The following is a 15,275-nucleotide window of genomic DNA, read 5'->3' on the forward strand; positions in this document are numbered from 1 at the left end:
GGGACATGATGGCCTGGTGAGATAAAGGGAGGTGGTGGGGAGAGGGGAGCTAGAAATTGATGATCTTTAACAATAATAATAATAATGGCATTTACCATGCTCAAAGTACTGTTCTAAGCGCTGGGGAAGTTACAAGGTGATAATAATAATAGCAATAACAATGATGGCATTTGTTAAGCGCTTACTATGTGCGAAGCACTGTTCTTAGCGCCGGGGGGGATACAAGGTGATCAGGTTGTCCCACGGGGGACTCACAATCTTAATCCCTATTTTACAGATGAGATAACAGGCTCAGATACGTTAAGTGACTTGCCCAAGGTCACACAGCAGACATGTGACGGAGCCGGGATTAGAACCCATGACCTCTGACTTCCAAGCCTCAGGTTGTCCCAAGGGCTCACAGTCAATCCCCATTTTACAGATGAGGTAACTGAGGCACAGAGAAGTTAAGTGACTTGCCCAAAAATCACACAGCTGACAATTGGCGGAGCCGGGATTTGAACCCGTGACCTCTGACTCCAAAGCCCGGGCTCTTTCCACTGAGCCACGCTGCTTCTTTGTGGGGAAAGACCAACTTTGTGGGGAAAGGGGGGTGCGGATGGGATGGTGCGGTGACAGAGTGGTAATTTAGGGTTGGTACAATGCCTAATGTTGATGAGATCTAGCATTTGTCCGGATTGGTGTGTAGCTGAGGTGGGATGGAGCAGGAGGTTGGTGGAGTTGAGCAGTCTGAAGATATAGGAGGTTGGAGTTGGGTATCGGTAATAGCCACGTGGATATCGAAGTCACAAAAAAACAAACAGTGGACTAGAGAAGGGAGAGATAAAGCAACAGCATTATCGGACTTGTACTAGGGGCCGGTAAATGGGGAAACTGGGTGGAGGAGCTGAGAAAAGGTTGCTTTATGCTGAGTAGCTCACTACACCATTTTTCCTCTTGGTCTCCACACCCGGCAGGCTCAGAAGAGAATGGATTATTTCAACCCCCGTTTAGCACCTCTCTAGCACTCTGCAGGGTTCCCTCCATCTCATATCAGCAAGGTCCAGATGGCACAGCAAAACAATCAAAAAAGTGTTAAAATGGCAAAGTGCATATTGTGCACAACTCTTGTATTTGCAAACCTCTGCCTTTATTTTAGCATTCCCAAGACAACTACGTGGGCTAGGCACAAAATGGCCAGGTGCCAACAAGCATTTGCCCGAACACATTTCGAATGAGACAACAACGCGCTGCGCATCAGCAGGAGGAACAGATCAGCGGTGAGTAGATGAAAGAGAAATCTTGAAAGAGAAATAAAACTTTATAATCTAATAGTAGGACAGCAACGTGGGGGAAATCCCCGATCATGCATCCAGACTAAAGGAAATGGGTAGTGGAGTGTGTTTGCGTGCGTGTATATACCGTTAGCCACATATGGGTCACAAATGCATAAGAATTTTCATTCATTGGATCCTGCAACAAAAGATTATGTCTTCCATTTCCTTCTTTTTATGTTATGTTTCCTGTTTTGTTAGTGTACCTCCATATAACTCTTTCACCCAAAGACCGGTTCAGTTCGGAATCCATCTGAATTCCCTCCAGTCAGGTCTTTTCCAAACCAGATCCCCAGTCCTTAATTGAATTATGTAGACTGGAAACTGAGAAATACGAGAGTGCAAATGGTCAAAATAATGAACACTCATTAAACTCCTCTGAGAGAACAACGCATGCTTTCAAAGTGGCACTTACAAGCACGTTTTTGTTTGAAGGAAAAGACCATAGGGTTGGTGAGGGGGATGCTTTGTGCCAGACTTATGTTCTCAGTTGCTTTTTTTTTTTTTTTTTGCTTCCTTTGTTTCACCAGGAAAGTTCACGGATGGTCACTTTAAGGAGAGAAAAAAAATTGCACCCTGTTTCACCTCAGTGTGAAACTTTTTGCTTACTGCGGAGAGTGACATGAAAATGGAGTCATTTCCTGTCAAATTCCCAAGAGAACTCTTTTGGGTTTAGAAGCAATGAAATCACTTTTCATCCATAATTTATTGTTTCCACTGGTTATTCAAATATTTGTCTCCTGTATTGAAAAATTAGATCTTATTTACACAGGATCCTGTTTTTACAACACATTTCTTGCAAGTTCATTGAAATAGTGACACCACCACGATCCTATAAACAAAGATAATATCCGAATAAGATTATTTTTATCTTTTCCTATACTGAACATAATGCAAAATATAACCCTAGCTAGGCACTCCATCTTGACTTAGACTATGGTCTAGGGACGGCCTCTATTTGAAGTTAGAATAGTGATTTTGTTAAAATGAACTCGTGGACTTCTTTATTTATTGTCCCCTAACTTCCAAGGCAAGATAATTCAGTTTCCACCTGAAAATGAGGTAGGGTATGAGCTACCTTCCCTGACAATTGAACCAGTGAAGAGAAAAAGCAAGCCCCTGTCTTTCAATCTCATTCATCATAAATTCCCACCTCTCAGTCAATGGATACCAACAGTCTTGGTGCTAGTATTTAATAGGAAAACAGAATATATGTCAACTCTCAATTATCCAAGAGAGGCCTATTCACCTAGAGGATTATCCAAAGCGGATTTTTGTCAACTTTACCTGCCTTTTCACGCTCACAATGGTGAACCTTCCAACTGCAGACCGCAAAGGTCCCTTTCCCTTCAGACGCCATAGTATCAGAGCCAGTTCCCTTCATTCCCCAGAGATTTGAAACGGCCTTCCCAGCTTTGCTTCATCTCTGTCCCTGGCCTCCAAACTCTCCAAATTTGAGAAGCAGCGTGGCTTAGTGGAAAGAGCCCGGGCTTAGGAGTCAGAGGTCATGGGTTCAAATCCCAGCTCTGCTAATTGTCAGCTGTGTTACTTTGGGCCAGTTACTTAACTTCTCGGTGCCTCAGTTACCTCATCTGTAAAATGGGGCTTAAGACTGTGAGCCCCACGTGGGACAACCTGATTACCTTTGTATCTACCCCCAGCGCTTAGAACAGTGCTTGACACATGGTAAGCACTTTGATATCATTATTAAATAGCGGAAATAATCTAGTCTTGGCAGGAAATCGTGCAGGTGTAACTAGAGACAAATGTATTTCAGCAACAAGAAGATGATTTCACTTTAGGAAAACCTGTTGGATGTTCTTATTTACATAGGGGATAGAATTTGACATTGTTTGCTACAAATACCGTGGCTGAATGCAGAGAATTGGGAAGACATTCTGCACAATAAGCTCAGGCTATTTGTTAACAGGACAAAGAACTTACCCAGCTAAAGTTTCCCCGTTGCTATCCCAAATGGTTTGTCATTGGGATTTTTTTGGATACAGGGCAGGCAAAATGGATATTTCAGTATAAATTACTGAACTCTCTCCCTGCTTTCAGGTTCTTAGCTGATGGTTTAGGCTGGGTAGTACATAAGCAGGGAAGATTTATATCCTGTTTGGCTTTCTTAGATTCTACCAAAGTGACAAAGGACAATTTTTCCGCTTTACAAATGATCTCATTTCATTATTTGTCTCTTCCATCATCGTGGCACCAGTAGATGTCATTAATAGAACTGAAGTGTTAAATAGATTTCCCCATCTACAAATAAAAATAACCTACAAGTGTTCCAAGAGACCATAGTTAAGGGATCATCAGCTTTTGGATCAAACTCACTGTTGGCTCACTATTAAAACATCCACCCATTCCCTAAAGTCCCTATTAAATGTGGAAGTCCAGCATGAAAATGGAAATTTCCCTATTTTCCAACGGGGCTTTAATCCCATGTTGTTTAAATAGAAAAACAGGGAAAGGAAATCATGAAATTTCTACCTGGGGGCTTTCAGAGGCGTTTGAGAATTACAGAATAGGTTTCCAATTTCCAACACGAAGATTGGAAGAGATTAACTGAGGTGAGGTTTTGGAATAAAAAGGGCAGGATCTCTTATTCTTGAAAGCATCCCCGGGCAACAGACATTAGCCTCCAAAGACAACCTCCACGGGGAGGAAGCCTCCCAGGCAAGTTCTTTTTTGCTCAAAGGTCAATCCAATAGTCAGTGAATCACATATCAAAGTTAACCAGACTTTTGCAGGAGTAAGGTTTACTGCTGAGGTGTCCTAGCAGTGAACAAGAACGTTTCTGGGCTTGCTCAAATTTACTGAGAAATTGGTGCTCGGCTCATTGAAAGAAAAGTCAATCAGCCATGAAATACTTGTTGCATGCCCACAGGGTACATAGAATCGTGTGTTATGCTAGGCATTTGAGGTCCACGTTGAAGAGGGGGCACGGTAACATCAACTTCAAGTGATCACCAACCCGGGAAACAGGTGGACATGAAGGAATGCTTACATCCATTTGTCACTGAATTAGGACTCAAACCTATGGAGAACTCAATACTGAAGATAATGGATGATCTAAAGGAAAGTCATTCCTTAACCCTAAACTTGAAAATTGTGTCTCTCATCACTTAACCCTAAACTTGAAAATCGTGTCTCTCGTCACCACTTTCATACCAGTATCCAAGATTCCCTCCAATGCTCCCAAAGGTCCCAGTTCACTCTGTTTTTTCAAACTTTGAGCTTTTAAATTCTCTGCCACATGGTCCACGCATATTCCCTCTCTCAACTGCCCCCATTCCAGTCAAGCTAGCCTTGACTCGATTCCCTTTGATTGCCACTTCCATATCGACTCCCTAGTCCTGTCTTACTGTTCTTCCCTCCGAATCAACCCCTGTTCTTTCACCCTTCTTTCAGAGCTTACCTCAACGGTCACCTGCTTTCTACATGCTCACATCATGAGTCCCTCAGAGGAGCAGAAAATGGACTGAATAAACCAGGACCACCTCCATCCTGGCAGGGATCACTGGACTTTCTGTCTCTCGTGCCCCAAATTCTCCTGTTTCAGTTCTCGGCCACCATCCTCCTGAAGTCACTATGGTGTCATCTCCTCTCCTTTGCTACCACTATTATCGTTTAGCAATATAGCCATTTCTCAGTCAAATTTATTGAGCCCTTACTGTGTGCAGAACACTGTTCTAAGCACCTGGGAGAGTACACCACAGATTATAGACACGCTCTCTATCCACAAGGAGCTTAGAGTCTAGAGCTTATGTACTGTCTACTATAACTTGATAAGTATATGGTAAAGAAACTCACATTATGGGAAAATTGTCTTACAGTAACCACTGGACCAGTGGAAGCTAAGGGGTTTCAATCAATCGTATTTATTGAGCGCTTACTGTGTGCAGAGCACTGTACTAAGTGCTTGGGAAGTGCAACGCTCAAATAGATAAACCACGACTGACATTTGTCTATACCAATTCCTTTATTACTGTCAATTCATTTTCTTTCTTTTTTTTCCAGATGGCAAATCATTCTGATGTCATTTGCACTTGGATCTCTGCTGTTTGGGCATTTGGTATTCACTCCCACTCCAATGCCCTCAGCCCCACAGCACTTATGTACATATTCATAACACCTTTATATTAATGTTCATCTCCCCCTCTAGACTGCAAGCTCCTTGTGGGTAGGGATAACATACCTACCAACTCTGTTGTATTGTACTCCCAAACACTTAGGACAAACACATAAAAAGCCCTCAATAAATACCTCTGATAGATTGATTACATCCACCATCAGCAAAAATGATTTAAACCCTTGCCTTGGTTTTTCCAGTAAGTAGATGACAACCAAAGAGGCTTCAGTAAAGAAAGGCTGAACCAGGAATACAAAGTGGGGAGAGAAGTAGTTTTTCCTAGTGGATAGATCATGGGACTGGGAGTCAGAGGACCTGGGTTCTAATCCTGGCTCTGCCACTTGCCTGCTGTGCGAACTTGGGCAAGTCACTTAACTTCTCCGTGCCTCATTTTCCTCATCTGTAAAATGGGGATTAAGACTGTGAGCCTTAGTATACTTCCCAAGTGCTTAGTACAGTGCTCTGCGCACAGTAAGTGCTTAATAAATATGATTGAATGAATGAACCGTGAGACAGGGACTGTGTCCAACTCAGTAACCTGGTATCTCCCTCAGCACTTAGTACACTGCCAGGCACATATTCAATTATATTTATTAAGTGCTTACTGTGTGCAAAGCACTTTGCTAAGCACTTGGGAGAGTACACCAATAACCAAACACTCCCTCCTCACAACAACCTTACAGTCTAGTAAGTGCTTAACAAATACCACAATTATTATTAATAAAGTCATCATCACACAACTGTTTGAGCCTCAATGGCTCTGGATCTGTATTATGGAGGAGTATGCCCTCCTTATGCCATCATTGTGCAGTACGGTTAAACAAGATTGCGGCAGAGAACTGCAAAAGCCTTCCACTTGCCCAATGCTGTGCCCACAACCATTCACCCCTACACAATAGACTTATACCAACCTGTAAATCGTGTTAGGCCCAAAATGGGTAACTGTGATGGGAAAGCACAGTTTTGCTCCAACACAGCAGAAGTAATGAAAACCCACGTTGCAGCATAATTATTCTCAAGACTAGAAACGCTCAAAGAAAATGATGGTTGGCCATCTTGCGCCATTAACTTTATGCGCCTGAAGAATAGTACCTGAGGCTTCAAGATACTCTAAATGGTAGGCAAGCCCTCAGGTCCAACCCTGGATTTCTTGGGCTGGACTTTCCTCTTGAAAGGAAGTCCAGGGGTAACACTTGCAAGCCTGTATCTGGCTGTGCAGCAAAGAATAGGGGGACACTCCTCAATAATATAGATCCAGAGGCTTTGGGGCACAGAACAGCAGTTTGAGGATGGCTAATGTAGGATCTTAAGACCCTCTCACTCTCCCCTTCTTGTTTCTGGTTCAGCTCCTTGGTTGTTGCCTGCTTATTAAAAACACCCACTGTCAGGCTGCCACCTTCCCAACCCATTGGCACTTCCCTGAAGAAACCAGAGGCGTGATCACACCCACCAACTCTATCTTATTGTACTCTAAGAGCTTAGTACAGTGCTATGCAGGCAGTAAGAACTTGTTAAACACCATTGATTGACTGATTTAAGAAAATAAATAGGCCATCCACAGTGAAAGCAGGTGGCTAGAATGACTGGAAGAGAATCTGAGCTAGAACAGCGTTTCTGCTGGAACTGCCAACCCTCTTCTCCAGCTGGGCTGACCTGGCCTCGGAATGTCAATAAATATTGAGAGGAGGAGGAAACAGGCCAGTTCTCACAAATGCTTTAAATATTAAACAGCCATTTTCCCAAATCATCTCACGCTTTTTATAGCTCCCAGGACTCCCAAGTACAGTTTGTTTGAACAATTCATGAGCCTATTCCATTACCTTTAAGGCTCTAGTTTCCTAACGTGCTTTGACTTTCAATGTAAAAATTTGGGGCATGATCCTTCCATACTAGGCTCCTAAAGACGTAGTGACATGATAATAATAATAATAATAATGATTGCATTTATTAAGTGCTTACTATGTGCAAAGCACTGTTCTAAGCGCTGGGGAGGTTACAAGGTGATCAGGTTGTCCCATGTGGGGCTCACAGTCTTACTCCCCATTTTACAGATGAGGTAACTGAGGACTAGAGAAGTTGTGACTTGCCCAGAGTCACATAGCTGACAACTGGCGGAGCCAGGGTTTGAACCCGTGACCTCTGACTTGATTACGGTATCTGTTAAGTGCTTACTATGCGCAAAGCACTGTTCTAAGCACTGGGGGGTATACAAGGTGATAAGGTTGTCCCACATGGGCTCACAGTCTTAATCCCATTTTCCAGATGAGGTAACAGGCACAGAGAAGTTACATCGCTTGCCCAAGGTCCCACAGCTAAGTGGTGGAGTCAAGATTCGAACCCATGACCTCTGACTCCAAACTCCTTGCTCTTTCCACCGAGCCACGCTGCTGCTTCTTCCGTTCTACCTCTGCCAATCTATGCACTGGAGGTGAATATCCCTCCAACCCTACGCCCCTCTAGCCTTCCCTAATTCCTTCACAAAACCAAGAATCTCATTCTATGTAGTTAGATGTGTTGTGGGGAGGCGGGGGTGGCCTGATGTGGTGATCAAGAGTCTCCACTGAGAAATGCCCCGGATTAGGCATTCAAACAGACGTCCACATGGATAGTCCACACTTTCATATGTTCTTGAGGGAAGGGCTGTCAACCCAATTTACGGTCCTCTCCCAAGCTTTTAATATGATGCTCTGCAGCCTGGAAGTGCTCAGTAAACACCACTGATTGATTAAGCACACAGCATAATGTAATAACGTCTTACCATAAAGGGGCTGAAGAGGTGAGCAGGTTTTTTCCATTGCATCTGGGCAGGCCATTATCTGAAGCCAGCCCCAGCTGGAGCTGAGGTAACTGTGCTGCCCCAGAACAACCCAAAATGGGGCGAATCAACTGATGGTACTTCCTGAGCACTTACTCTGCGCACAGCACTGTACTAAGAACTTGGGAGTATTCATTCAATCGTATTTACTGAAAACTTACTGCGTACAATGCACTGTATCAAGCAGTTGGGAGAGCATTCAATTGTATTTATTGAAAACTTACTCTGTGCAACAAACTTTATTAAGCACTTGGAAAATACACTATAGCAATCAACAGACACATTCCCTGCCCACACTTTCCCAAGTGTTTAGTACAGTGCTCTGCAAAAAGTACTCAATAAATGCAATTGAATGAGTTTATAGTCTAGTTGGACACGACTATAAATAATCTACAGATAATAATTAGAGGGCTAAGTACCCTGTGGAGAACATCCGGGGTTCTGGTCACAAGAAATGGTACCTTTAATAGAGTCCTGTGGAGATTTCTGCCTTTAAATGGTTGGTTTACAAAGAAAGGCAGTATCCCCCCAACTCGCCTGCCTGGGTTTAAGCAGTGAAGAGAAGCAGAGCAAGCCTGTGTTACCAGTTTGGGAGCCAATGCCTTTTCTGGAACTCCCAGAGTGAGGAAACACATGTCTCTCAACAGATCAAACCCCGGTCTAAAGTGTATGTTATTAGTTAAATTTTGTAAGGCAATGTTTTACAGCAAGACATTCCCCTGACTCCCTTTGTCCTAGGGGAGCTGCGGGCTGACTGCATCCTCCTTCCCCCTCTCCCTGCTACACACAATTGGAGCGGAGAATTGGAAACATGTTAGGGGTGTGAATTTCCATTCATTCATTCAATCATATTTATGGAGTGCTTACTGTGTGCAGAGCACTGTACTAAGCGCTTGGGAAGTACAAGTTGGCAACATATAGAGACGGTCCCTACCCAACAGTGGGCTCACAGTCTAGAAGGGGGAGTAGAGCTGGAGGAAGTGGGCAAACAGGGAGTCCATTCTGGACCCAAAACCCGGGGGCCTTATGTTGGCTGACTAGACCAGAAGCTAAAGGAGCCTTCGGGCCCAGAGTCAACTGTTGACTCCGAAGTGTCTCCGAAAACCTCTTCAGTTCGGATCCCTTCTGGTCGGCAGCACTTTTTGGGGGCAGTGGGAACCCGAGATCTGGGTCAGAGTGATCTTGGAGAGGAGAGGTGATCCGGGGCCACCTCTGATTCAGAGCTGCGCTACCTCCACGATGGCCAACCCCTCCAGTCTGGCCCAGAACAGCCAGTTCTGCCAGGCCCACAGGTAGGAAAGCAGCCTGAGCTGTGGTGGAATAAAATTACTATTAATAATAATAATAGTGGTACTTGTTAAGTACTTAATATGTGCAGAGCTGAGGTAGATACAAGGTAATCAGGTTAATAATGGCATTTATTAAGTGCTTACTATGTGCAAAGCACTGTTCCAAGCACTGGGAAAGATACAAGGTAATCAGGTTGTCCCCCATGGGGCGCTCAGTCTTAATCCCCATTTTACAGATGAGGTAACAGGCACAGAGAAGCGAAGTGATTTGCCCAAAGTCACACAGCTTACAATTGGCAGAGCCAGGATTTGAACCCATGACCTCTGACTCCAAAGCCCGGGCTCTTTTCCACGGAGCCACGCTGCTTCTCTGGTTGGGCACAGTCCCTGTCCCATATGGGGCTCACAATCTTAATCCCCATTTTACAGATGAGGTAACAGGCACAGAGAAGTTAAGTGACTTCCTCAAAGTCACACAGCAGACAAGTGGCAAAGTCAAGATTAGAACCCAGGTCCTTCTGATTCCCAGGCCTGTGCTCGAGCCACTAGGCCACGCTGCTTCTCAAGGAGCAAGGAACCAGAAATAGGGTGACTCCCTGCCCATCTCCTCGACCCACTCAATGCCCAGCTGACTCAGCATGAGCCAACTGCTCTCCTTACCGTGGGCCTGAAAACACTCAATCACCTTGCACCCTATTTTACATCACTGATTTTTCAAGGTACTTGTTCAGCACTTCCTATGTGTCAGGCACTGTACTAAACACCGGGGTCAACACAAGCTAATTAGGTTGGACACAGTCCATGTCCCTCATTGTGCTCAGTCTTAATCCCCCTATTACAGATGAGGTAGCTGAGACCCAGAGAAGATTCATTCATTAATTCATTCAATCATATTTATTGAGTGCTTACTGTGTGCAGAGCACTGTACTAAGCGCTTGGGAAGTACAAGACTCGCTCAAGGTCTACTACAACCCAGAATTTCACTTCACTCCCCCAACACCAATCTACTCCTTGTACCTCGATCTTGTCTCTCTCACTGCCCACTTCCCATCTCTGGCCTGGAAGTCCCTTCCCCCTTCACATCCAAAAATCACCCTCCCAAGCTTCAAAGACTTATTAAAATTACATCTCCTCCTAGAGGCCTGCCCTGTCCAATTTCTCATTTCCCCTACTACCTCTCCTTTCTGCATCACCCTCACACTTCCATTCATTCAATCGTATTTACTGAGCACTTACTGTGTGCAGAGCACTGTACTAAGCGTTTGGGAAGTACAAGTTGGCAACATATAGGGACAGTCCCTACCCAACAGTGGGCTCACATTTGTACCACGTATACAGTGCTCCGCGCATAAGCACTGATACCACTGATTGGTTGATTTATTCTCCTCACCTTCGGCCCCTCAGCACGGATCCAAAAGTTATTTAAATGTCTGTCTCCCCCTCTAGACTATAAGCTTCTTGTGGGCAAGGAACGTGTCTTCTAAATCTGTTATACCATACTACCCCAAGCACTTAGTGTGCTCGGCACATAGTAAGTGCTCAATGAATGATTAATTGATTAAGGGAAGCGTAGGTATCCCCAGGTCAGCGATTATTTGTATCATGAACATTTTACATCCCCATAGCCAAAGCCCACTTCACACCCCTGTGCGCTTCAAGACGGGAGCCCCTTGGGTCTATGGCCAAAATTAAAGTCTTTGGATCTAAACCCATCACTTGAGTCCTGGCTCATTTTGAAGTGGGCTAAATCCCAAATCCCTAGTTCAGAGGAGACCTTACCAGATCGCCTAGTTCCTCCCCTGCTTGGGGCACAGACAGATGAGAACTTCCATGTTTCTAAAGGCCTCCTGGAAAGGAAATTCCACAAACTCCTTGGGAAATGCTTCCTATTTTTCCACAGTCTCCTTCTATGGTCAGAAATCACCCTCAATCTTTCACTTTGCAATTTATGCTTTCTTCCTCTTATTTCATTCCCAAAACGGCTCCTCGGGACTCTTCGTACTTTTTGTGGATATTCTGCCGAACCCCAAGGATGAAACCATCCAGTTCCATCTTATCCAAGAGACTCCAGATATACCAGATCCAAACTAACCCCTGCCTCCCAGCCAACGCTGTTTGTTGTTTGACACAGTTAGTGGAGGGGGAGGGAGGACTGGAAAGAAGTTTCGTTTGACTCGGTAAATGATGGTTGGGGGTGGAAAGAAATTTGGAAGAGCCTCTCTCAAACCGTTCCATCCCCAAAACAGAAAGCAGTTTTCCCAATGCAGTTTAAAATTAGTAACAGTTCTTTAGAACAGGGTTGAAAGAAAAATATTCCAATGTAACCCACATGTACACCTTTGATGTCTGCTCTTTCCTGATTCAGTAACATATCATTTCCAACTTGGCAAATGACAACCCTCCTCATTGTTTTACTTAACAAAACCCCTCCGCGGTTCATCTCCTCCATTCGCTAAGTGGCTATAATATTTTCCACCCGAATATACCCAAATGGGACACCAGGTCCCTCTCCAAGCCAAACTCCTCTAGAGATTTCACACTTTCTTTTCATCTGGCAAGAGACTGAAATTCAACCTGCAGAAACCGGCCATCCCCTAATTGAACTAAATTTAAACAAGACCTACAGAAATGCCAATGGGGATGTGGAGTCACTTTCAATTCAAGCAACAAATATCCTACGGTTAATAATTTGTCATTCAATTTCCTGCTAAACCATTAAGTCTCAGCCCTCGCTGTTGTCTTCTAATTGCCGCTTGCATTTCTAGATGCTTGTCCTGTGCTCACATAATAATGCTTCTTATGGAACACGTATGGAACATGACTCTCAAGTTGAGAGAGGGGGGCCTTGAAAGTCGGCTGGATCTGCGTAACGCGGATCCTCTGTTGGAGATTCTGAGCTGACGGACCAGCTCTGCTCATAGACATCTCAGACTGACAGGAGGGAGTCAAACTTTAATAGAAGGGGCTTTTTTTTTTTTTTACTTTCATTTCTTTTTATAGTATTTTTTAAGCTCTTACTATATGTCAAGTACTAGTCTAAACACTGGGGTAGATACGAGTCAATCAGGGGGGAAACAGTCCCTGTCCCACACGGGGCTCACAGTCCAAGGAGGAGAGAGGCCGGACATTCAATCCCCATTTTACAGATGAAGCAACAGAGGCACTGAAAAATGAATTGACCTGACCAACGCCACACAGCAGGCAACTGCCTGAAGAGGGATTAGAACCCAGGTCCGTGCGCTTTCCACTAGGCCATGCTCCGCCTCAGATTAGAAATTGTAATAATAATAATAATGATAATGATGGCAATTATTAAGTGCTTACTATGCGCAGGGCACTGTTCTAAGCACTGGGGAGGTTACAAGGTGATCAGGTTGTCCCACGGGTGGCTCACAGTCTTAACCCCCATTTTACAGATGAGGTAACTGAGGCCCAGAGAAGCTAAGTGACTGGCCCAAAGTCACACAGCTGACATTCGGTGGAGCCAGACACTGTTACGTATACTATTTGACTGTTAAGAGCAATCCAAAACCATAATAGAGCTCTAGTGTAAATACTTGGGATGATTCTATAAGCAAATTCTGTTCTTTGCCCTCTCCCTCTTCTCAGCCCAGGCTGTGCTTACCAATCTTCCACTTCATTACTCTTTAAATTTTTAATTCAATCAGTTGTATTTATTGAGCACTTAGTGTGTGCGGTCCACCGTACTAAGTACTTGGGAGAGTAAAATATAGCAATAGACACATTCCCTGCCCACAACCAGCTTACAATTTAAAGAGGGAGATAGACATAAATTGCAGATATGTAATTTTAAAGTACATTTTTAATTAGATCATTTCATCAGTGGAAATATTTTCGAACCATTTCATTTGGAGCATAGACGTTTTACCGGCTGGCCTTTGAAAATGTTAAGTACCTGTTTCCAAGGCCCACATTATGTGAGTTGAGGAGGTGGGCAGGGAGTGACCCTATTTCTGGTTCCTTGCTCCTTGAGAAGCAGCGTGGCCTAGTGGCTCGAGCACAGGCCTGGGAATCAAAAGGAACTGGGTTCTAATCCTGACTTTGCCGCTTGTCTGCTGTGTGACTTTGAGGAAGTCACTTAACTTCTCTGTGCCTGTTACCTCATCTGCAAAATGGGGATTAAGATTGTGAGCCCCAAGTGGGACAGGGACTATGCCCAACCAGAGAAGCAGCGTGGCTCAGTGGAAAAGAGCCCGGGCTTTGGAGTCAGAGGTCATGGGTTCAAATTCCGGCTTCGCCAATTGTCAGCTGTGTGACTCTGGGCAAGTCCCTTCACTTCTCTGGGCATCAGTTAACTCATCTGTAAAATGGGGATTAAGACTGAGCGCCCCATGGGGGACAACCTGATTACCTTGTATCTTTCCCAGTGGTTAGAACGGTGCTTGGCACATAGTAAGCACTTAAATACCATAATTATTATTATTATTTGAGCCCGTGACCTCTGACTTCAAAGCCCGTGCTCCTTCTGCTGAGCCACACTGCTTCCCTAGCCACCTGCACTTCTAATACCACATTTCCTTCTTCAGAATCTGGCAGAGCCCATGAAGCCTGACGTCGGGGGGGGAAATGATCCTGCATGCAGATGGTTGGCACAGATTAGGGCGATGGCAGACTCTCTCACTCTCTTTGCTGGAGTCACTGAATAAGCGTCGTCCACGGCTGAGCGGGCGCTGGTTAGATCCAGCGCTTAGAACAGTGCTTTGCACATAGTAAGCGCTTAATAAATGCCATTATTATTATTATCCTGTCCCATAATAGCTCCTCAGATCACCTGAGGGGAGCATTCTTAGTCTCTTGTTGGAATGAATCTCGGGTCATGGGACTCCGCTTGCTCCTTGGGTTTCTTTCCTTGAGCCAGTTCATATCATCTCCCAGGACCCGGGGTCTGCAAGTGAGTTTTATTTTTGGAAAGGAATTTTCCTCAGGAAAATTCCATTTTTGACCCCAATCTGCCCAGCATGGGTGGGAAATGTGACTTTCAGACAGGACCCACATTTCTGGAGTTCATACCACTGGTTCCCACTCCTAAATCCACCCCAGAACCCCCCGTCAGTGTGACCACCCACCCAACAGAGAGCAAGTCTGGTTTTACACCACTAACCCTGCTCTCTCATATGCTTGTCAATCGGGGAAGCCAATAATAGCTACTTCTGATCAACCAGAAAGGAAGAGAGACCATCAGGTGGGTGAGGTGGATTTTCAGAGCAAATCCAAATTGCAAACAGATAGGGTTCCACGAACTATCACCTAGCTGACCTCCTTGATCATAGGAAGAGAGAGGTATGTTGATATTTCATCACTGATACCGTCATCTATTGTACTTATTGAGCACTGACTGGGGGTGGAATGCCACACTAAGTTTTACTGAGATCAATGCCTCTCTCTGTCTGAATCAGCACACTGGCAACGATATTCCTGGGAGGGAGGCATGGAAGAAAGAGCACACCTAGAGTGAGCAGCAGCGTGGGTTAGTGGACCACGCACAAACCTGGGAGACAGAGGACCTGAGTTCTAATAATGATGGTATTTCTTAAGTGTTGGAGGGGATACAAGGCGATCAGGTTGTCCCACGTGGAGCTCACAGTTTTAATCCCCATTTTACAGATGAGGGAACTGAGGCCCAGAGAAGTAAAGTGACTTCCCCAACGTCACACAGCTGACAAGTTGTGGAGTCAGGAACCCATGACCTCCGACCCCCAAGC

This window comes from Tachyglossus aculeatus, chromosome 9 (assembly GCF_015852505.1).
Source record: "Tachyglossus aculeatus isolate mTacAcu1 chromosome 9, mTacAcu1.pri, whole genome shotgun sequence".
Lineage (NCBI taxonomy): Eukaryota > Metazoa > Chordata > Mammalia > Monotremata > Tachyglossidae > Tachyglossus > Tachyglossus aculeatus.